At 35.2% G+C, this 23,332-nt stretch overlaps 2 long non-coding RNA genes across 3 annotated transcripts in view; one reads left to right on the top strand and one right to left on the bottom strand.

Annotated features, from left to right (window-relative positions):
• The window catches only part of LOC118182208 (uncharacterized), a 244,269-nt gene that overhangs the window by 96,972 nt on the left and 123,965 nt on the right, over nucleotides 1-23,332 (bottom strand). The gene's annotated exons all lie outside the window — the stretch shown is intronic.
• LOC146992728 (uncharacterized) lies at nucleotides 1,076-23,332 on the top strand. Its single transcript, XR_015039167.1, has 2 exons — nucleotides 1,076-1,274; nucleotides 22,826-23,332. It is a non-coding gene; the product is annotated as an uncharacterized LOC146992728 (long non-coding RNA).

The raw sequence follows: 23,332 nt of genomic DNA, 5'->3' as shown, positions 1-23,332 counted from the left end.
AATTACTGTTTAGATTTAGCTTCGATTGCATCAGGCATAAAATATGTCAAAACATATTTTGTAATTTGCTTTAATTCGGACAACTTTTGAAAAATTTCTGTTATTTATATTTTCATTTTATGGTTCTTCATTTTTTCCCCATTAGCAATATTATTATTGTTCCTTTGCAAATTTAACTCTCCTGTTTGATATTATCAGTTGTTTTCTTTGTTTCATTGCAGTAGCTGAAACGCTAGTATAATTTTTTCATTTTGAATTAATTATTAAGTTCTTATAAATTTTTGCTCTGTATATGTTAAGAAATGATGTCTCAAATGAAATAGGTGTAAAATTGAGAACCAATATTCTGAACGACAACTTGCGGCCGCCGGTTGTAAAGTTCGTGAAATACCAGTAGGTTTTCTTGTTTTATTCCTAGTGGTTAAGGTAGTTAGGTAGATGAATCAGTGTTTTTTCTCCTTACGTTGCAAGTACCAGTTCTCTTACATCCTTCTTCATGAAGGTATCTTCACTCATATTCAGGTACGCTGATAGGCTTGCGTTTCAATCTTACTCAATAATGCAATAGAATTAATTAATTGATAGTCACTTAGTCACTGATAATTTAACCGAGATTAAGAGTCCCAGTGGTAAACTGTCTGCATATGTGTTTTTGTGGTTTTTCACATATGTATGTGAATAGCAATTTCCATTTAAGAAAGTTTAGAGAGTGGAAAAGTCATATATCAGAATCTAAGAATTTTTTCGACCAAATTAATGCCAACTTTAATTTTGGTTGCATTAATTTAAAAGTCATATTTTAAAGTATCAGTTACATAAAAGATAATTATTGTAACAATTTGTAATACAAGTAGAAATATCAAGTGGATTCACCCAGCATTTTGGAAAAACCTACTAAAATGGTTTTTCATCAATCTAAATGTTTGCTATTCTATAGTTTTTAGTTTGATGTTGCCAGGTGTATTTTATAAACTATTTTTATTGATTAATGCATGAATTAAACAACATTTTGTAATTGATTGATAATGCTTACTTTGAATATTATATCTGAATAGAGACTTTTTTTTCAGATGCAATCTGACATCACATTGTCTGATAATAACTACCTTTATATACTGAAGCAGTACTTTTGGAATATGAGAAGTTAGATAATGACATACCATTAGCTTGAGTATTGACATTTACTTCTCATTATTTGCCTAGTATTAATTTTTCTCTTTATTTATTTATGTATGATTACTAAGAACTTGTATGACTCTTGCAAGCTTTGACCAGTAAGTATAAGATTATATTAAATATGGTTTGTTGTATTTTTAAATTTAATTTTTTTATTTAAATAATCGTTATAAATAGACAAATTTAGGCACGATATTAACTAACCAGGAATTCTAGCTAATTTTGAGGACCATTATAGGAAAAATAGAACGCTATTAATGTACTGCGGAACAATTTTCATAAAGAGATTTGGTAGACCAGGAATTAAATCAGAGATATTAACATTTTTGATGTGCCAGTAACAGTATTTTGGATTTCTGAGTAGATAACATTTCTTTATATTAAAAGTAAAATGAGATAAATATTCTAATCTTCAGGGAATTTTCAGTATGGCTTTCCTTTGAGAGATATCTCCTACGAATATGAGAATTTAACTTTGCAAGACTCCCCTCTTAGCAAAAGAAACTGCGGTGCATGCATCAGCTAAAGCAAAGTCCGAAACTCATCCGTGAAATATATACAGTTGAAGAAAGATTATCGAGGAATCTGTAGCACTAGTCTATCCATGTGGAAGATAGAGATACGCCTCTTCGTCTTTATCTCACTCATTCTATGCCCTACTCTTTACCCAGAAAAAAAAAAAAAAAAGGTTCTTAATGCTATTCTATCTGCTGTGAACTTCACTCACTTACTTTAGACGGGAGAAACTCATTTCTTTAGAACACTTTTCGTTCTATTCCGCCTTCTTTTTGTCTTCAGCGCGCCATATTGTAAAGTTCCAGCGTTTCTGGTTGAGAAAGTTCGGACACAAAATTAAGGCTTAAATCTTTTTTTTTTTTTCCGAGCTAAAAGTCATCGTTGGTGGCATAAGCGAATACCCTGCAATGCATTAAAGTGCAACATTCGATGTTCGAGAAAAAAATCTTTTTTTACTTTTTGAATCACTGCCAAGTGCTTTCAAATTATTCTTTTTATTTTTATCACTAAGCTGATTTAAGATGAACCTTTAATTATGTATGAAAAGAATTGCAACTTCATGCCATAAAAATTAAGGATAGAAAAGGAAAATGAATTGCGTTATTAATTTTTGTTTTACTCTTTTGGGTCGACTGCCATAAATTTCTGTCTAGCGTTTTCGAATGACATAGTGTTAAATCACACGGAGACGTAAATAGCTATCATGTAATAGATACAAAGGGTGCTTACTAAGGTGAATAATGTGGGTCATAAAACTGGTCTTTCGGTTAGTAGGATTCTATAACAACTTTAATATTTATAATTGGGAAATTTCAGCCTTGTTTGTCACAGTTTCAGGTTATAAGGTATTTCTCCAGCCTTTTTAGCCTGTCTTCGTTGCGTAGTGGTCAGCACGCTCGGCCGGTATTCGAGAGGCCCGTGGTTCGAGTCGCGGCGAAGGCGCTGCTCATTTTTCAAGTCTCCTGCTTCCAAAAACTAATAATATCTCTATAGTGGCACCCCAACTAAAAGGTAAGGTGGTGAATGATGACTCTTTACCACCAGGATTTGGCGGCTGGGTCCCCTAAAAAACCCCAGTCGCCCTTTAAAAGGGGGAGTATATAAGGTATTTCTCCCGCTTTCTTAGCATGTCTTCTTAGTGTAGTGATCACCACGCTCAGCGCATATTCAACAGGCCCGTGATTCGAGTCCCGGTAAAGTCGTTCTTCATTTTTCATCTCTCTTGCTTCGAAATAATCTAATGTCTCTACAAGGTGAAATGAAAGTAATATATTTATAAAGAAAAACAAATAGGAAACTTGCATCAATAGAAAATTATCCACAGTAATTTCACCAGTTACTGAAATTTAGGCTTCTCTAAAGCCTTGCCGAACCCAAGGATTATGTTATTAATACATTGCCGTACGGGAAAGGTGCGTTTAGCCAAATTAACTTGCCAGGGAAAAACTGTGTAAAATGCAATTCAAAATAAGAAAATAAGTATAATACTGTTGCAATTAAAGAGAAAAAACAAAACAAATATTAATTGAAAAGATTTTTATTACTCCGTGATATAATTCAGAAGTTTTGCGGTAAAGAGCGAAGAGATTTTTCATTGCCTCTCATAAGGCATTATCTTTTTTTTCTTCATTTGGATCAATCTCCAATGCAAAAGCAGACATTTCCTGTGCCTTTTAACAATCCCCCCCTTTATTTCTTGAAGGTAAATGGCGCTTTACCCTCTTCTTCATTATCTTTTTCACTGTCGGCTGAAGTTATAAGGTCATCCAGTTCTTCTCTCATCATTTCTCGATTAGTTCTTTGATCTCTTCTTCTTTCATATCTGAAAATCCTTCGCCGCCATTTGCTTATGAAATTTATACGATAGCTTTCGCTTGATGGAAACCTTTAATTGCTGATAACTTCTGGCTAGAGCTCATGCCAGTGAACATTAAACGTTGATGGAGGAACAGTGAAACGCGCATGAATGAAATTATAGATTTGGATAAATGCAATGGTAACAATTAAGTGAAAGAGTCCATGCGAAATCGCGCGTGTAAATCACCGCTCGATAAGGGTTTACTGTATTTTGCGCTCCACTGGAATATGATGTACTATAAATATGACTATTACAGTAATTTAAATAACTAAATGTTCGTAAATGAAAAGGCTAAATAAATAACAAGCATTGAAAAACTATGAAACCACTATAAGAGTTATGGTTTAGTAACATAACAGCTTTGAGTTTGGCGTTGATTTATGTCAAGCCCTGAATCGAATTCGAGGGCAAACAGATATAGATCGCTCTTCGTTAGGAGCAAAGAAATCTGCAAGACTGGAAAGCAGTGGGCGCAACAGTCGTATTTATACTGTACAGTGAAGTGAACGAGAAAGCAGCGCCATGTATCTGCAAAAGTATTAACGAAATTGAAAAGTTGAGTTAATAGAATTTTAAAAGCGTTAGGAAGGACTAGATTGGACTTGTCAATGAAGGTCAGGGTTTACTTATCAAAAATATTATCGGAATCAGCACCGAAATACACTAAAGAGCCAAAACATTATGACCACCTGTCAATAACAAGTTGGGGCACCTTTGGCTCGCAACACAGCTTCAACCCACCTTGGCATGGATGCCGCAAGTCCCTGAGAGATGGCCGGAGACAGAATGTACCAGATGTTGTAGCAACAGTCACGAAAATCCGAGATATTGCGAATTGGTGGACTTTGACCTCTGAGCTGCCGTTCCATGACATCCCAAATGTGTTCTATCGGATTGAGATCCGGAGCGTTAGGCGGCCAGGACATTAACTGCCAATCAGCATCATGTTCTTGGAACCACTCCAACACAATCGTAGCCTTGTGACACGGGGCGTTGTCCTGTTGGAATATTCCATTTCCAGGTGGAAAAACAGAGGCCATCTAAGGGTGCAGCTGGTCTGCAATGATGTTCAGATACCCTGTAGCATTCATGGTCTGCTCTACCCCAACCACGGGTCCCAGAGACGCCCAAGAGAACGTCCCCCACAGCATAATACCGCCACCACAGGTCTGTGTATGACCTACTGTGCATTGAGGGAGCAACTGTTCGCCTGGAAGACGGCGTATCCTGAAATGGCCATCGGCGTGATGAATGACAAACCGTGATTCATCTGACCAGGCAACTCTCTCCCACTGATCCATAGACCAGTCGCGATGTTCCCGGGCCCAGCGCAGGCGCAGTTGGCGATGACGCTTGGTCCGCAAAGGCACGCGAGTGGGACGTTTGCTGCGTAGCCCCATATCCAACAGTGTCCGCTGAACAGTGTGCTCCGATACTTTTCTATTGGGTCCTGCATTGTATTCGGCTGTCAGCTGAGCCATTGTCTGGCTCCGGTTTTGCTTCACCATGCGAGACAGTCTCAGACGACCTTTTTCTTTGACAGCGTGTGGATGTCCAAAACCATGTCGTCTACTGCTGGTTTCACCATCATTCATCCACGTTTCATGCGTACTAACAACTGTAGATGGCGAACAACCCACGAGTCGTGCAGTTTCGGAAATACTTGTTCCGAGCCTTCGAGCCATTACAATCTGCCCTCTATCAAAGTCGCTCAGATCCGCAGCCTTTCTCATCACACACAGAAGTAAGTGAAAGAATGATTCTTCAGACTCTCCAGCAGCAGTTAAATACCACTTCCACCTGATTACGTGCCTTCCACGTCATCCAGGCGCGTTCATCGCAAAATGTAGGGCTGGTCATAATGTTTTGGCTCTTGAGTGTACAAATACAGTGCTTTCTAGTCACCCAGGCTGGGGCCGAGTGGATAAGACACTGCTAGTTCGGCAGAGCTTCGAATGATGGTAAGTATGCTGATTGCCATGGGAGTTTCCATGGTTTTACGCATGCGTAACATAAATAGAAGTAGATTTCCCTTAAAGGTTTTTACGAAGGTATTCCTTCACTTAGGAAGATAGTCATACTCCGCTTTGTCATAAGCAAGCAATCCAGAATCAACTAATGCTACATGGTACTTATTATGAAGTTTATAAAAGGACCAGTAGCAAAACAAAAACGAAATATCCTAAGGTCTCTACAAGATATAGTGCAATTTTCAATAATATAATGAATGATGTTATTAACCAGATTCCAGAATTGAGTAATTAACCCAAATTATTAAGGATTTTGGCGGAAGAGCAAAGGATATGCTTTTAGAATTAGAAATGGTTCTTGATTTCTGTTTTCGCGTATGAAGCTGTATGGAGAGGGGCTTTAAAAGGGAATTTTGCCATAGCATCAATCCGCATAAATAATATAAGAAGGAAATACTACTCGTGGTTAATTAGGCAATCTTACTGCTAAAAGAAAAGAGCACAATTTTACATGGTCTTTGATCTAAGTAATAAGAAGTGTTAACAGCAAATGAGGGACAAGGAATTCTGTAATAAGAATTTCAATTTGATAGTCAAGCTGTAACTAACACTCAAATATATATTCCGCCAGACAAATATACTTTTATTTAATTAGTGCAGTTTGCATATGGATATAAAGACTGAATGCATTAAAACTCTGAGCAAAATTACAAGCAAAGTTCAAAGAAAGTTATTTGAGCAGAAAATTCTTTCTTATGGCAGCATTATCTAGTCCACAGTTATTCAATAATTATTATATATTAATAATATTATTTATTATTCAATAGTTATATTAATTGTTCAATAATTATTCTAAATTACATCTAAATTATATTAACATAACTACGCATATGATTTTGCCTAAGTAGCCTAAATGAATTACGATTTAACGAGCTGGAGGGCTTTCTTGTGCTTGATTTAGTGTAGAGCTTATTCTGATATAATACTTTGCCTTATTTGACATCCTGTGATTAACTTCCATTGTCATATGATGCGAATTTTGATTGACTTGAAAGTATTTTTTATCGTAAAAATGAGTGAACACAAATTTAGACACCTCATTCTTCTACGTTGGATTTATGGCAGAGGGAGCGGAATGCATTGAATAACACATTGTATGGTAGCTCATTAAATGGGGGAGTTAAATTACCGTCACGCCTTCATGAATCGATCCCTGGATATTTCATATTAAATGACATCGCACTAATAGAATCGATATTAGAATGGTGTTGTATTATATCATATGCTAGCGAATCGATATGCACTTCACGTTGTATTATTAGCCAAGAGAATCTTGCATCACAGCTATATTAAATTGGGCACATATGCACACAGAATTATAAGTGCTGTTATCTACTGCTTTGTTTTACAGTAGAAAATAATGAATGCAATTTCTGTATATATCTAGCATCGGAAAAGACTGAAAGCTAAATCTTAGTTACATACATTTAATCATTTAACTTTCTTATCCATCAGAGCATTTTACAACATTGTGACACTGAAGAACGAAGATAGGTATCATGATTATAATTCTTTCTGTGTTGTAGAAATGCTTCCTAAAATCACCGAATATGATCTTAGAAGTTTTTATCAATGCAAAGAACATTTCTGTGTAGACAGTGAAATTTTTCAGTTCGAATCAGGCCTCGAGAAAATCTTTACAGTAACTTCCAAGAAGTAAATTAGATCGTTTCAAATAGTAAATGAAATGAGTCATGTAATGACTATGTCTAAATATATCTTGCGTTAGATTCAAAGGGATAACACGCAAATACACATGTAGCCTGAATTTGAAACAGAAACTGATTTAATGTAGTCAAGGGCGTATTTTCGCTGTAACAGAAACAGGTATATCACATGTTTGATAGCCAGCCGAATGAAATCTTAATAGAATTAAATTTTGGACAGAAAAATTCCGCAAAGAAATGATAACTGAGTAACGTTCAACAGCAGAAGAGGCAAGGAGTAATTATTGCACATTTTGCAAATCTCCTACTTCAAAATAACCTAATGAATCACCGAACTAAAAGGTTGTGAACGATAATTAGTCACCGCTAGTATTTGGCAATTAGGTCTCTTAATCCCCAGTCGCCCTTTAAAAAGGGGAGTATATAAGGTATCTTCTCCCTCCTTTCAGCGTGCCTTCGTGGCGTAACAGTAGCACACTCGGCTCGTATTCGAGCGGTCCAGGTTCGAGTCCCATCAAGGGAACTGTAAATTTTTCACATCTGCTTCAAAATCACCTAATGACTCTACAGTGTAATCAGCCGATAGTGAAAGCAGTGTTACTGAAGAAAACGATAAAGTATCTATAATTTACGAAAAGTTAAATGAATTAATAATTAATAATTAATAAAATTAAATAATGCACAGGAACTGTATGATTTTTCAATAGATATTGGCTGAAATGGAACAAGAAGAGGATACTTTTTTACAGGCACTGAAAACTTCTGCACTTCTTACTGCGAAACTTTTAGAAGATTTGCATCAGTCATTATTCCAAGCAAAAATCCCCACATTTTTAAAAAAATAATTGTATCACATACTTACTAAGCAGTAATAAAAATTCTTTCATTTAATACTTATTTTTTCTTTTAATTGCAACAGTATTTAGGTTTGTTTAAATTATTCATACTTTCTTAAGCTAACTTAGATCAAGCACATTTTTTATAGAAAGTTAACTTTCGGATATGCAATTTTGCAATGCTCTCAATATATTATTAACAAAACGCTTGCTTTCCACGAAAGTTTACTTTATGTCTCAGTATGAAATAATAGATCACCTGCAAGTAAAATGTAAATTAAAGCTGAAAGTACTATTGAAGTGTTAAATGAATGTAGCTTTTATTGGCTACAAAGTAAGTCGTTTCGCTTAAGAGTCCTCTGCAGACTTTTCTGAGCTACAACATTTAAATATAAATATGCTTTAAAATGCACTTCATAATTCCTTGCATACATTCCTCAGCATCTACGTTACGTCCTACCTTACGTCCAAAATTAAAAATTCGCATTTTTTAGAAATTAAGGGCAGAGATTCAAACTATAGAGCTGGAGCTGAAGATACAAATTATCATAGAATTTCTCTTCAGTCTGGATTCCAGTCCTAGGCGGAATCTTGACAAATAGCTCACTAGATGACGCCACACTCGCCTCCTAGTGCATTGGAGAAATTTTGGAAAAGTGTTAAAATCGAACTACCAATATGCGCAAAATTCTACACTCTGAGTGGAGTTTCTGTCTCAGTTAATATTTTAGCTTTCCAAAATAAGGAGCTTAAAAACTGAAACAAAAACCAAAGAAATTCATTGAAAAGCACGATAGGATACTTCATGCGCAAAATCATTAAGTCGAATACTTATTAAATTTGCATGCCAATATTCTTCACAGAATATCGGACTAGATTACACATCACAGGAAATTTGAAATTTTCTAACATGCCATTTTCTGACAGGAAATTAGAGATATCACTGTCAAGAAATGCAAAGTATGAATAATTTAATTTGCGTCCTGCTAGATTATTAGTGAAATGAACTTATTTTCATAATCGTATGCGTCTAATTCATCTCACGAAGAAAATATCTAAAGCACTTTATTTAATACACTCTGTCATTTATGCTCAAAGTATTTCAGAGTTTCATTCCTGACAGGTTTATCTGTTTCTTAGCCTTTAAAATAGACCTTTAAATTATAAAAACAAAAATGTTTATTGCAATTAACATGAGATTTTTTAAATATTAAAAAATATATCTTAATTTTGAAACGAATGAAATATATAAACTGTATTTTTGAATATTCGGAGCATTATGTTTCACTTAAACAGCAGTTATTATTATTATTACAACCAATTTTTCTTTTTTAAATAAACTTGCGCCATTGAAAACATGATTCGTTTAATAAATGAAAAGTATATATTGCGTCAACAAATTTAAATAGCTTGTTAAAATGAAGTCTACGAGACAACTACAAACTTGATTGCCAAATGAAATGAATAGGCAACGGCCCTTTGAGCCCAGCATTTGTCAGTTAACAAGATTGTTTCAGATATTTCGCTGAGTGTTGCTGTGCGCTTAAAGCCATGTGTGCCATATGTAGTAATTAATATGATCCCTGAGTTGCACAACCAAACAAGTCAAACAACCATCAAAGAAAGTTTACGGTGTTCAGTCGAAGAGTCATTAAGTTTTGATAACAGCAGAAAATATCAGAGAAGGAAGCATGACAAACGAACAATGCTCTCGCTAAGATTCGAACTGGGTTGATAGCTAACCCCCGATTGCTGAGCGGAGTGCTTCCAGGTACACCATTAAGGTAAGTGGTATGAAGGAATAAACACCATCCAAAGAAATCTAGAATAAAGACGAAGAGGTGCAGCGAGGTATCTTTGGGAGGTGAGAGGAAGAAAACAATAACCTCAAACAGCATACGGTACAAAACATACAGCTAACAGGAATGAGTTAAAAGAAATTTTAATAACTCAATTGAATATGCTTTGTCAATAAGATGTTATTAATATTATCACTAGTAAGAACTTTCTTTAAAATTAATTGTTTTTAAAATGGCAACGAAAAATTCTCTGCAATTTAGTTCATTGTTAATTTAGCAGCTTAGTAAAGCTTGTACGCTTAATTTAGCGATTGTACGTTTTTCTTCAGATCAAATGATATTATGATCATACGATGGAATCCTCAGCATGTTTAAATGCCTTGAAGTTCAATACGTGGATTAAAATGAAGCTCTGCAATTATCGCTATCAAAAGTTTAAAGAAAAACACAAACTACTGAAAATTTCATAAATGTTACTTTAAAAAGAATTAATTTTATGAAACAAATATGCAGAAAATGATTTTGATTTACATATTCACATACTGAGTCATATCGTATTCACTTGCTATATGCTATCTATTTCAGTTTGCACTTTTCTAATTTGTTTATAACTTTCTGCTGCTTAATTTGGCGACTGAGAAGCGTAAAATAGCTTGTGAAGTGTAATATTAAACAGGTGGGTATGTAATTTCTTATTTCCTTTTTCAATGGGAAATCCCTTATGTCCTTTATGAAGTAGAGGCTTAAATAACGCAGCTTTGATTTTTACACTACCTCTCTCTTTATGAAAAGAAAGCAATGTGATAATGCTTTTAAACTAGAAAATTTGTGGAGTAGTTAATAGTATCCATATTTAGTTGATTCAGCAACACCTAAGTTGAGTAGAAAAAAAATATTACGTCTACAAAGGGTGATGTCTATCTAGTCCAGGATAGTAATTAATGTAGATTGTGTTTTCTAGCTTTATAGTTAAACGCATTTTTTACATTGTTCTGATTTAGTTAAAAGAACTTTGTTAACCCCTGCTTTCTTTTGATGGGTGAGGAAAGGCGAAAGAATCTCAGCTTTAGAAATGAATGTTTGGACTTAGAGGTTTAGCACATTAGTTTTTTGTTAATTAGTTTCTGTAGCTTCTGGTTCTTCTGTCAGCATTCACAATAATGTAAATTAGTCTGAGTTTAAATAACTGAAGTGTTTTTTACTTGGGAAGAAAATTGTGGCACCAACGTTATAGTCGCGTAACTTGAGACGAAGGGCCATTCAGCTAGCAGACCATAAGATTAATGAGCGAGTTTAGTACCTATTAAAGATAATTTTAGAATCTGCATTTCTGGAGAAAATAGTAGGTATAACGCTAAATTGTGTGAATAGGAACCAATTTCGCTTAGAAATTTCTCCACGAAGACATTCTTTAGGCAGATAACACTTGCATGTTTTGTCTTAATGAATCAACCAATTAAGACATAATACTTTTCTTTTGTGCCACTAATGAAGGCATTGGTAAAGAGACAAATTTCTGTTAGATGATCTTGCGAACCCTATTTCAAATGGCATTATATAATGGCTGGCCAATAAAGAAAGATCCCAGAAGTGGTTTTAACACTTAGACGAAAATTGACAGAAATAGGAGATTTCAGAAAGATAGTTTGGCAAAGATGGGTCCTGCCATTACTTTCATGTCATCAAAGTAAGTAATACGTCAGTAGGAAAAGTATCTTTGAACTACTATGTGTATGTCAACGAATAAAATCTTCTTTGGCGATTCCTTTTCATATTTATTACATAAAAGCTGACTTTTTAAACCAGTTAAAATACTTAGTAATTTAAATTTTAAAGGGAGGGTAAAATTAAATACATTAGCAATACATGAAGTTAAGATATTAATTAAAATTAATATGTAATAAACATATCATACACTAAAACGTACAGTTCTCCACTACTAGAAATATTAAGTGTCAAATATAATGGCATAATACTAATTCAGAAGTCAAACAACAAAAATCAGCGTTATATTTACAAAATTTTCACAGGACTAGTTTCGATGGTTTTACCGAACCACCATCTTCAGCTGCAAAACCGCAAATGAACAAGATAGGAAATAATGATTAGTTAAGATAAGAAAGCCTGGACAAGAATAAGCAAGTGGCGCCATCGGTTGGTGAAACCAGAACTAAAACATAATTTCTTTAAAGGCCGAAGGCAAATTTGGATTGGAATTAGGATCGTTAACTAGAACAGAAAGATTTTTATGAATGTGAAATGCCTCTAGAAAATCCAGTTCTCCAATGGAAGATGTTTTTTGAATAATTTTGGCAGCAGAAAAATTGAAAGTGTGGTTTTCGGACCAACAATGTTGAGCAACAGAAGACTTCTGTGTTTCCTTTTTTCTAACATATGCCTCATGTTCCTTGACGCGAAATTTTAAGGCTCTCTTAGTTTGGCCAATGTAAATTAAACCACACTGGCAAGGAATCCTATAAATAACTGAAGTGGTCCGAAAACCACACTTTCAATTTTTCTGCTGCCAAAATTATTCAAAAAACATCTTCCATTGGAGAACTGGATTTTCTAGAGGCATTTCACATTCATAAAAATCTTTCTGTTCTAGTTAACGATCCTAATTCCAATCCAAATTTGCCTTCGGCCTTTAAAGAAATTATGTTTTAGTTCTGGTTTCACCAACCGATGGCGCCACTTGCTTATTCTTGTCCAGGCTTTCTTATCTTAACTAATCATTATTTCCTATCTTGTTCATTTGCGGTTTTGCAGCTGAAGATGGTGGTTCGGTAAAACCATCGAAACTAGTCCTGTGAAAATTTTGTAAATATAACGCTGATTTTTGTTGTTTGACTTCTGAATTAGTATTTATTCGGCGTGTTATTGTGTCTTAATTATAATGGCATAATGCTTTCCAAACAGCAAATATTTCCTTTTTTCAGCAGCAATATTTTGTCAGTATCATATATTTTAAGCCTTCTATCCGCCTCTTTAGAGCGATTAACGAAAAGACAGATTTTCCTTTTTTGCCTCATATATGCAGCAACATAATTAATCTGTTTGACTTTAAATGCTTGCATAAGTTAAATATTACTTAAAAGATACTTCAGAGCTTTACATTTTAACATTTTAATTGGTAAAACAGTGTTTGCAGTATGAGAAGCTATTCATGTCCTGCCGTTAGAATAGTTGTCTACAGCAGATGCATTTTTGATAATGTTTTAAAGTATTACAGAGATTCCTTATCCCGTGGTTCTACTAGAGTATTATGTACCAAAAAGCACTTGAACTTCGTGAGATAAAATAGGCATTTTCAAAATACTTTTGTATTTTTGCCTCTTTTCTGTTATGATGTAAGATTTACAGCAGTTGAGATTATAGTTAAAATGTTTAACTAGTTTTTTTAAGAGATTACCCGAGAATGTTTTACTAATTTTAGGATTAGGATTAGTGGGTCATGTCGAGCACAACCTGGAGAGGCTATAAACGTCTTACTGATTTTAGAATAAATATTAAAAGAAACATAAGACTGATAGTGTCACAAAGATAATAAGATAACTATAGGAATTCTTGAAGTAACTTTTGTTATGTAGAGAAATTATCTGATAGCGTTATAAAAACTATGTGAATGATTTTATGATTTATGGAAATCTTAATTTTTATTTGATTATGAATTATTTATTTTAAGGCTTTAATTTTGGGGAAAAACAGATGCTTCTGGAAATAGTATTTAGTTTAAAAGAATATTATTTATTTTCCTCTATTTGCAAATCTTGTACAAACTTTTATTCATTGTGAAAGAAGCAGGGAAAGGGAGGCAATTGTTGCCAAGTCATGATTTCGCGCGCTTTGTCCTTTAGAATGTTCGAGAAAGAATTTTCATTGTTAGTTGACCTTAAGAGAGGAAAGTACGTGACAGAAAGGTCAAAGGTTGCTACTTGTCTTTCAATGTAAGTCATTCAGGTTTTTGGCGATTGAGGGTCCGGTTGTTGGCTAAGTGAAGAAGGGCGCGCATGCGCGATCACCCTTATTTCCGCATTCTGGAGTTGAAAACGAAGATTTTGCCATAATTAAGGGGGCGATAAGTGAAGCCATAGTGGGAGCCCGTTTGGTGAAGGAGAAGAAGGAAATTTGAGTTGGATTCACTTTTTGGCTGACTCTCTGACTGACTCGCTGATTTTCGGGCTTGCTGGACTTACGGGCTTGCTGGAAAAAATGTAATTACGAAGAGAGATGTTTTCCGGCGGGGAGCGGCAAATATGCTCCCCGGCCGCGTTTGGTTAAGAGGCGAGACTCGCTTACGCACTCACTCTTGGACTCGCTGATTTTCGGGCCGGCTGGACTAGTGGACGTTGCTCTTGAAAACTGGCTTGAAGGAAATTCGAGTTGGATTCTCTCTCTTACTGACTGGCGGGTGGAACTTACTTGGGACGTTACTCGTGAAGCTTGCTCTTGGGATGAGTAAGAACAGGCGAGCCGTAATTGCCTAGAAAAAAAAACGTTTCTGACCGGAGGCTGAAAACCCTCTTCCTTGCGGCGTGCTGGTAAAGAGGCGAAATTTGAAAGAGTTACCTGCGTGTTGACATAGGTCTTTCAGGACCAAGCGGATAGCCGTCCTGGGCAGCAGTGCTCCTGTTTCTGTTCTACAGTGAAAAAAATAAGGTACCAGTGTCAAGATGAGCCCGGCCGACATCAACGCTTGATAAGATACTAGTCTTCCACTTCAAGATGTCCCCTCAAGATAAGTTATATATTTTTTTTTTGTGATTATTCGATGCTCTCACGTGAAATAACTTATTTAACATTGGTGCCGTGACCTCTGCTTAGTGGGGGATCGGATCGAGAATTGAATTTGGATTTTGAATTTACCTATTTTGTGTAATTTACTTTTTAAGGAAGGAGTTAAATTTTATGTGCTAGGATTAATTAGAGTTTTTGATTTGTGTTTGCTTATTTGTTAATACGAGAGTGATAAAGTTTGAAAATGTGTGTGAATTTCAAAAATTTTGGACTTTAACGTTAGGCAAACAGAATTGAACTTTAAAATTAGGAAAAATATATATTTTAATGTAGCAGAATAGGTACTGTACATTTTTACTGTTGAAAATCCTTGAGTGTTTTCTGGATGTATACTTTTGATTTCTGATTTCTGATACAAGATGGAAAATGAATTATTTCACGATAATCCTATGCTATTTGTGTATCCTTGTATAAAGTTTCGAGTGCTTGTCGGTAAAAACTGGACTCATTTTTTGAGCACTATTAAGAGAGCGAGACTTAAGGACGCTAATTATTTTACTGAATGAGACAAGCCATAGCTATGCGTAGCTAGAAATTTTTGTGTGTGTGTGTTTTTGCTAATTATTTAACCTAGAATCTTGTAAAGTGTGTAATTGTGAGGGGTAACGTTAAAGAAATTTTGATTTTTTGACTTAATTGAATAATATTTTGTGAAATGTATGTAATGTTTTCATGATTATCTAGCGTAGTATATTATTACTTTTTGATTTGCAATGTTTGATATGATTCCAGTATATTGTGTAATGTGTTAGAAAATTTAATTTAGTATTGAGCAATGAATTTTATAAGTTCTTAAGGCATAATGATGCAAATGAATGAGTTAAAAAAATTGAAGGTTATTTTTCAATTGCAAAATTCTGTTTTAAAGTGAACATGGGTTAGATTTGAATTTTTGCCTGAGATCAGCAATAGTGATGTTTGCATATTTAATTTTTTTTTTTTGGATTGAATTCTTCAGCTTGAGTGAAGTTCTAAGTAGTTTAATGAGTCAGAGTAATTGAGATTAGTTATCTTCTGAGTTTTAAGTTTGTGAAAAGTTGTCAGGTGAGAATTGTTTAAACAGTAAAAATTGAGTTAGTCTTGTGAATTGTAGAAAGTGAATTTTAATGAGAATTTTGGTGACAACGGGAATTGGTTTTATGAAATTTTTGAAATAAGTTTGAGAAGATTAGTTACTTTTGCTCTGTACTCATGTGTTGGAATTTTCTGTTGGTTACAAGTAGTTTGTCTTGAATTTACTAGTGGTTCGTAATATATTTGATTGAGTTATTGAATTTCTTTCTTGGTTGGACTTGTTGCTGAATTTGGGGTTAATTCTTGTTTTGGCTTGAGTTTTGTATTTGAATTGGTAGTATCAAGATAGTTGTATCAGGTTTTTGTTTTGTTTTGGTGGTTTCTGCCAAGGTCAGTAAAATGTAAGTTCTCTGATGTTTGGTTTCTGTGGAAGAATTGAGATTTCTGTGGTCATAGGAAAATAGTGAGAATTTGAGTTATGAATTTCATTTGTGTGATTTTTAGGGATTTCTGAGTTACGAGTTATGAGTATTTTTTTTTTTTTTAGTTTAGCACTTTTGAGAACTTTGCATTTGTTGCTTGCAGTTAGGTCTTGCGTGAAGCTGTAATGTCCTGAAAGCTCGTTTTCTTGTAAATACTTGCACTTCATGGTGGCACTTGACCTCTTACACCGGGAGAAACAGGAACTTGTTATCTGAGAAAACTATTGTTGTATCTTTTTCATTGTGTTGGTTCAGGATTGTAACGTTTCAGTCAGCGCACTTTTCTTTCCGAGATAAGAGATCTTATGTTCTTTTTCAACGTGTCTGGAGGTTTGCTTGATACGTAAAGTTTGAGTCTGTCATTTATAATACAGCGCTTTTCTCAGCTTACATGGACGCGGTAAAAAGTTACTTTGTTTCTTTTGTTTGGGTGGAGGTGTTGCTGAAGGCTGCTACTTAGGTTACTATACAACGTTTTGGAAGTCTGATGCAGAATAGATCTCAGTTTTTGCCTAAAATTGGGGGGTTTGTTTTGAACACTTTTTTGATTTGTGATATTTTATTTAGTGTTCTAGTAACGTGCTTCAGTCCAGCTTTGATTGATTTCTTTGACTAGTTGAAATTTTTTTTTTTTTTTTTTTTTTTTTTTTTTTTTTTTTTTTGTGGACCTAATGGATTTTTAGAATTACTGAAATTTTTGTTGTCTAACTAAGGGGACTTAAATATGGTGTTGTTACTCACTACTGTTTACCATGAGGTTTGAATTTTTAGCGACACTTCACTCTTGCTGGTTGATTTTATTTTTTGGATTAATTTGAATTACAGTGAAATATTTTTTTTTGGCTTGATATGGTTTAACGTAATGATTATGTGTGTATTACTTTAGGTATGGCAGTTTAAATTTTTTTTTAAGTATCACTGATCTCATTGCTCATTTGAATTATGTACGAAATTTTTACAGTTTAATTGTATTTTCATTTTATGTGTATATGTGTATCTTGGTAGTATTTGTAAATTTTTGGCCAAACGTTATTTTGTACATGCATTGGGTTGTATTAGTATTATGTTTGTGTGTTTTGGATAAAATTCTAATTGGTATTTGCACAGCGTATTCTGGATGCTATTTTCGGAATTGATTTTGGTTGGATTGAATTTTTGGACAATCACGTTTTCTTTCTTTCTGATTTTTTTTTTGTGTGGGGTATTTTCGGCTGGTTCCGAGGTTCCTTGTGTTGTAACGTTCTTTTCTTTTCTAATGCTTGGCCCTGATCAGGCCGCTTCTGTTCTAAGACGTGATTGTTTGGGATTCATTTCTGGAAGTTATTCAATTTCGTAGTACTTAGGGGGGTCTTTACTCTTTGTTTGAATACGTTCATGTGACTTATTTTGATTGGAATTGTTTGAATTATTAGTGTGTTCTTTTCTCAGGAATGTATTTTATGTATCTGCGGCGCGTTGATTATCTTATTTTTTTTTTTTTTTTTTTTTTTTGTGTTGTGAGCAATTGGATTAGATTATTTCTTTCTTCGGGTGTGTGTATCCGAACACATTCAGTAGCTTATCTATCGTAAGGGAAAAATTGAAAGATAAAGTCTTCTTCAACTTTGAAAGATTGATTGTTCTTCCTTGGTCGAAGGTGAGACGTAGGAGGGTGAAATCTGGTTTCTTTTAAGGTCAAGTTCCTCTACTAAGGAGTATTGTGGTGCTGAGTTCACATTCCGGGGTTGGTTGCTTTCATTTTCTCGCGTTGAAGGCTGCAGGGGGGAGTTGTTAACACAATGATTTCTAACTACAGGGTTTTCCCTCGCTTGCATTGACAACTCCGTGCTCATTTAATGTACTCCATGATTGTGCTCAGCAGAAATTGTCACAATAGTAGAATGTGTTCGACCTCAGGTGAAATTGTTTACATTAATGGACTGAAAAGGAATGAATAGATAAATAAACGTTCAGAAATGGGGCCACACAGAGACTGCAACACTAATGTGATGCAATGAACTGGAAAAAAAAAAGAGAAATTCTTTTTGTCATTATTGATTGATCTTAGACATATTTTGTTTGTGATTAACGCCTTATTTTTATTTTTATTTCTGTATGTGTTCTGAATATTTCTATGTAATTAATTAAGTGATTTAATTGATGTTTTTGATTAATTATTTTTGATGATCTTCCTTGAGTATTTTAATTAGTAATTGCTTTGATTAATATTGTTGTTTTACTTGCACATTTTGGACTTTAAATTTAATGTGTCAGTTACGTCACTGTACCAAGGAGTCGTGTGAAATATTGTTACATTATGTTATCCTTTAGCCTTATTGCACAGTATGAGTCATGGTATTTCAAGAAGTGTCTGTCTGCTAAATTTTGGTAAACCAAAATTTAATTCCTTAGGGGAAAGGAATGTTATGTAGAGAAATTATCTGATAGCGTTATAAAAACTATGTGAATGATTTTATGATTTATGGAAATCTTAATTTTTATTTGATTATGAATTATTTATTTTAAGGCTTTAATTTTGGGGAAAAACAGATGCTTCTGGAAATAGTATTTAGTTTAAAAGAATATTATTTATTTTCCTCTATTTGCAAATCTTGTACAAACTTTTATTCATTGTGAAAGAAGCAGGGAAAGGGAGGCAATTGTTGCCAAGTCATGATTTCGTGCGCTTTGTCCTTTAGAATGTTCGAGAAAGAATTTTCATTGTTAGTTGACCTTAAGAGAGGAAAGTACGTGACAGAAAGTTCAAAGGTTGCTACTTGTCTTTCAATGTAAGTCATTCAGGTTTTTGGCGATTGAGGGTCCGGTTGTTGGCTAAGTGAAGAAGGGCGCGCATGCGCGATCACCCTTATTTCCGCATTCTGGAGTTGAAAACGAAGATTTTGTTGCCATAATTAAGGGGGCGATAAGTGAAGCCATAGTGGGAGCCCGCGTTTGTGAAGGAGACGAAGGAAATTCGAGTTGGATTCACTTTTTGGCTGACTCTCTGACTGACTCGCTGATTTTCGGGCTTGCTGGACTTACGGGCTTGCTGGAAAAAATGTAATTACGAAGAGAGATGTTTTCCGGCGGGGAGTGGCAAATATGCTCCCCGGCCGCGTTTGGTTAAGAGGCGAGACTCGCTTACGCACTCACTCTTGGACTCGCTGATTTTCGGGCCGGCTGGACTAGTGGACGTTGCTCTTGAAAACTGGCTTGAAGGAAATTCGAGTTGGATTCTCTCTCTTACTGACTGGCGGGTGGAACTTACTTGGGACGTTACTCGTGAAGCTTGCTCTTGGGATGAGTAAGAACAGGCGAGCCGTAATTGCCTAGAAAAAAAAAACGTTTCTGACCGGAGGCTGAAAACCCTCTTCCTTGCGGCGTGCTGGTAAAGAGGCGAAATTTGAACGAGTTACCTGCGTGTTGACATAGGACTTTCAGGACCAAGCGGATAGCCGTCCTGGGCAGCAGTGCTCCTGTTTCTGTTCTACAGTGAAAAAAATAAAGTACCAGTGTCAAGATGAGCCCGGCCGACATCAACGCTTGATAAGATACTAGTCTTCCACTTCAAGATGTCCCCTCAAGATAAGTTTTATTTTTTTTGGTGTGTTTGAACTTTAGGCAAGATTTTCAAAAACGTCCTTAGCAGTAAAAAACAACGTCGAATCTAAAATTTAACTCTCAGGCCTTAAATTGTTTCCCTTTCCTTTCTTTTAAATTACCAGACAAACCTTAAGTTTTTTTATGAATTTAAATGAAAAGACTCTCAGATGAGGTTAAGATTTTTCTTATTGTGATGTAATTGAATAAACTGATATTTAATCTGGAACCTCTTACAGTATGTTTTCTTTATATATTTAATATGTTTTTCCTATACTTCTTGTATATGTTTTTCTTATGTTTTCGATCCTCTCACGGCGCGGTCCCGGGATGCATTTTTTTTCACAACGCAAAAATGCTGTACACGTTTCACTATACGATCACTAAAAGCTTGTTAGTAGGCAAATTCTTAAGAGTTTAGTTTTCCTCCCTAAGAGGAAGAAGAAAGCTTTTCACGACAAGTAGTTTCATATTTAACATTTAACAACATATAGGAATTTCAGATATAACATGGTACCCTGAAGTAAAACTATTTAACCTTGGTGTCGAAACCCCCTATATAACACTTTGTGCTGACTTAGCTTTATTCTTGACGTAACACTTTGCAGAAACATTTAAATACAGTAATTTAATTATGTGTACTATTCTAATCTACAAAATGACTACAGTACCTAACGTTTTGTTCTGAAATGAGAAAAGTGATTTCGTTCTCTATTTTGAATAAGCAAGAACAAAAAATGGTAGGTAAAAACTAATTCTTGTCGAAAGAGAAATGCGTATTGGTGTAGTACCATCCTTAAAGGGTGATACCGGAAATTTTATATGTTTTGAATTGGGTCTGAAGAGCATTTATGCGCCCTATTGTAATCTACCTGATATTCCATGAGTGGTTTCGTTGGAAAAAAGGGGCATAAACATTCTTGAAACGAAATATAACTGAAAAAAAAATAATAAAAAGAACCTCTCCAAAAATGCCCCAAAACATTACTATATTGGAACAATACTAACTTGATGAGAGGCTACGGAGACAATTAATTTGTTAAAACAATGTATATGAAAGCTATCTGCTTAAGGGAAGACCTGCATTCGCGGAGGGCCTTTCAAGGAAACATGGGGGAAAATGCGAAAGCTCCCATGCAGCAGAGCGTTCGCTGGAATTCAGTGCTGGGTTTGAACTACGAATGGGCAGTAGTTTTATCCATTCGGATACTGGTGAACAATGATGCACAGAAGCCAAAATATCAAAATATTAGGAATTATAAAATAGAGTATACACTATGTACACTTAAAGTTTAAATTATGGCCAAAAAAGGAGAACATTAACTAAAACGTATGTAATATTTAGCATTTGAAATTGTACAGTCATTTAAATTTTATTTGAAAGCAGGAAATATGAAAAATGTGTAGTGCCCTTCTCTGAGATTCAAATTCCTAACCTCTCGATTGCCAGAGGATATGCTTCCAGTAATACCACAAAGACACGTTCTAAGAAGGGAGAAAGTACTTTACAATCTTTCATACTGCCTTATAAGGGTCACTGGGAAGAAGGGGACTCAATCACCAAATTCTGGTAGTGGCGTTCACCACTTTTTTGGGGGAAGCGAGGAATTACCCAACCGGGATAGCGGTTAGTGATTCTGATTGCAGTACCGAAGGGTCCGGCTTCGAATCCCATAGAAGGCATGGATATTTGTAAATGTATTAGTGTCTGTGCCGTATGATAGCGCTCTAAATGTACAGCGAGCGGCTCTCGAGAAGTTGGTGGTAGGGAATAAGGCGTGGAAGACCCTCGGACCAATCCTTCCTGGGTGCTCTTCTTCAAAAGTGGGGAGGGGGGAATGAGCAAAGTTATACTGTCACCTGAATGGTGGCCAAGACTCTTGCCAACGACAGGTGCAAAGTCTCCTTGCCACGATGAATTTCGTGGGCTTGCTCTGATATCAGATAAGCGAGATTTGCCACTACAATAGCAACAATATTTTTTTTTGTTTTGTTCGGGCGTCACTTATTTAGTAATCAGGTTTGTTAAAGCTGGCCCCATAAAAATGAGCTATGCTCTCCTGAGATTGAAACTTTGGATCTTCGTTTGCTAGCTGGACGTGCTTTCTGATTACAGCAGGAAAAAGCATGGCAAGAATATAGAAAATACCTTATGCATGTCGTCTTCAGTTTCAGGACTTCATTTTGAATTACGTTGCATCCACCAAAGAATTCATTTTCCTACTTGCAATAAAGTGCATGTTTCAGAAAGAGATTAATTTCATACATTTCTGGGATGAATATCGATGACATGTGCTTAAGCTTGATGAAAATGGACAGGAAAATGATAATTTCTTTACTAAAGCAACTAAAGTACTAGGTACTTGTAAAACATTTTTTTTCTTTTTTTTTTTTGTTGCGATCGCTCCTTAAAATATTACATAAGTTAGAAGCTTTGTGATAAAAATAAAATAATTATATTTCTTAGATATTTGGCATAGACCCCGATTATCTCTAAAAAAAAAACAGGTTAAACAGCATAATAACTTGTTATTTAATAGCTCTTTATACTGTATACTGCTTCTTTATACTGTACAATCTTTATACCGTATAAACTACATAAACGTAATCTTGTAAGCTATGAACATAATCTTTATACTATATAAACGTAATCTTTATAACTATATAACATTTATACCTATAATAAACATAATCCTTATAATTGTATAAACATGTGTTATTGTTGCTTATGCTCAAATGTCTGACGCAGTCAGCCCAAGCCCACGAAATTCCTCGTGACAAGAAGCGCTAGATTACGCCTGCCGTTAGCAACAGCCTTGAGCACCTTTCAGGTGACAGAGCGATTTAGCTCAGTTCTGGCCTCCAAGATGGAGATCATCCCGGGGGGACGGGTCCGTGGGTCTCCCATCCCTCTTCTATTCCACCAAACCACACCAGAGGACTTTCGGCTTCCGGGATTCGAACCCGGGGCCCTTTCGGCACGGAAATCAGCGATGCTAACCGCTATACCGGTTGGACGGCGTATAAACATATGTAACTATGTAAACCTAATCTTATATCTTTATTCTTAGGTTTGGCCATGAATTCTAATAATTCAGAAGACCTTACATTAGAAAAGACGAAGAAAAAAATGTGTGTTGCGTGGACGCACTCAGCTGATCAAAGCTAAAGGGACTCATTTCTCTTTTCCTTCCTTTCCTCCCGCAACTTGAAACTATGGACGAATTTTTCCGTATATGTTAGAGGTGGAAGCTTTCGCACGAAGCAGGAAAAAAATGAGCCGTTGTTGTTTACCAATTGATTGTGTCTCTTTTTTTTATTACGCTTTATTTAAAGCAACGGTGAGTTTTTTTGCTCCGAAGATTACAATTAGTTTAAAATACTGTATGTGTGTGTGTTATGTGTGCATTCATGTTTAAGAATATGTAACATTGATTTTATTCCAAATATTGTAAACAGTCAAGGTTTTGATTAATTTCATGAGTTTATTTATTTTGTTACCTTTACTGCCCTTTGTTGAGCAAAGTTTGAGTTATGTTGTAAAATAAAGCAATGGATCCACTTTCGTTTAATCTTTA

The sequence above is a fragment of the Stegodyphus dumicola genome, chromosome X2 (assembly GCF_044657685.1).
Source record: "Stegodyphus dumicola isolate Sdum_Otavi_A_Nest chromosome X2, ASM4465768v1".
NCBI lineage: Eukaryota > Metazoa > Arthropoda > Arachnida > Araneae > Eresidae > Stegodyphus > Stegodyphus dumicola.
Note: the sequence above shows the minus strand (reverse complement) of the source record. Positions and strands in the feature narration are given on the sequence as shown.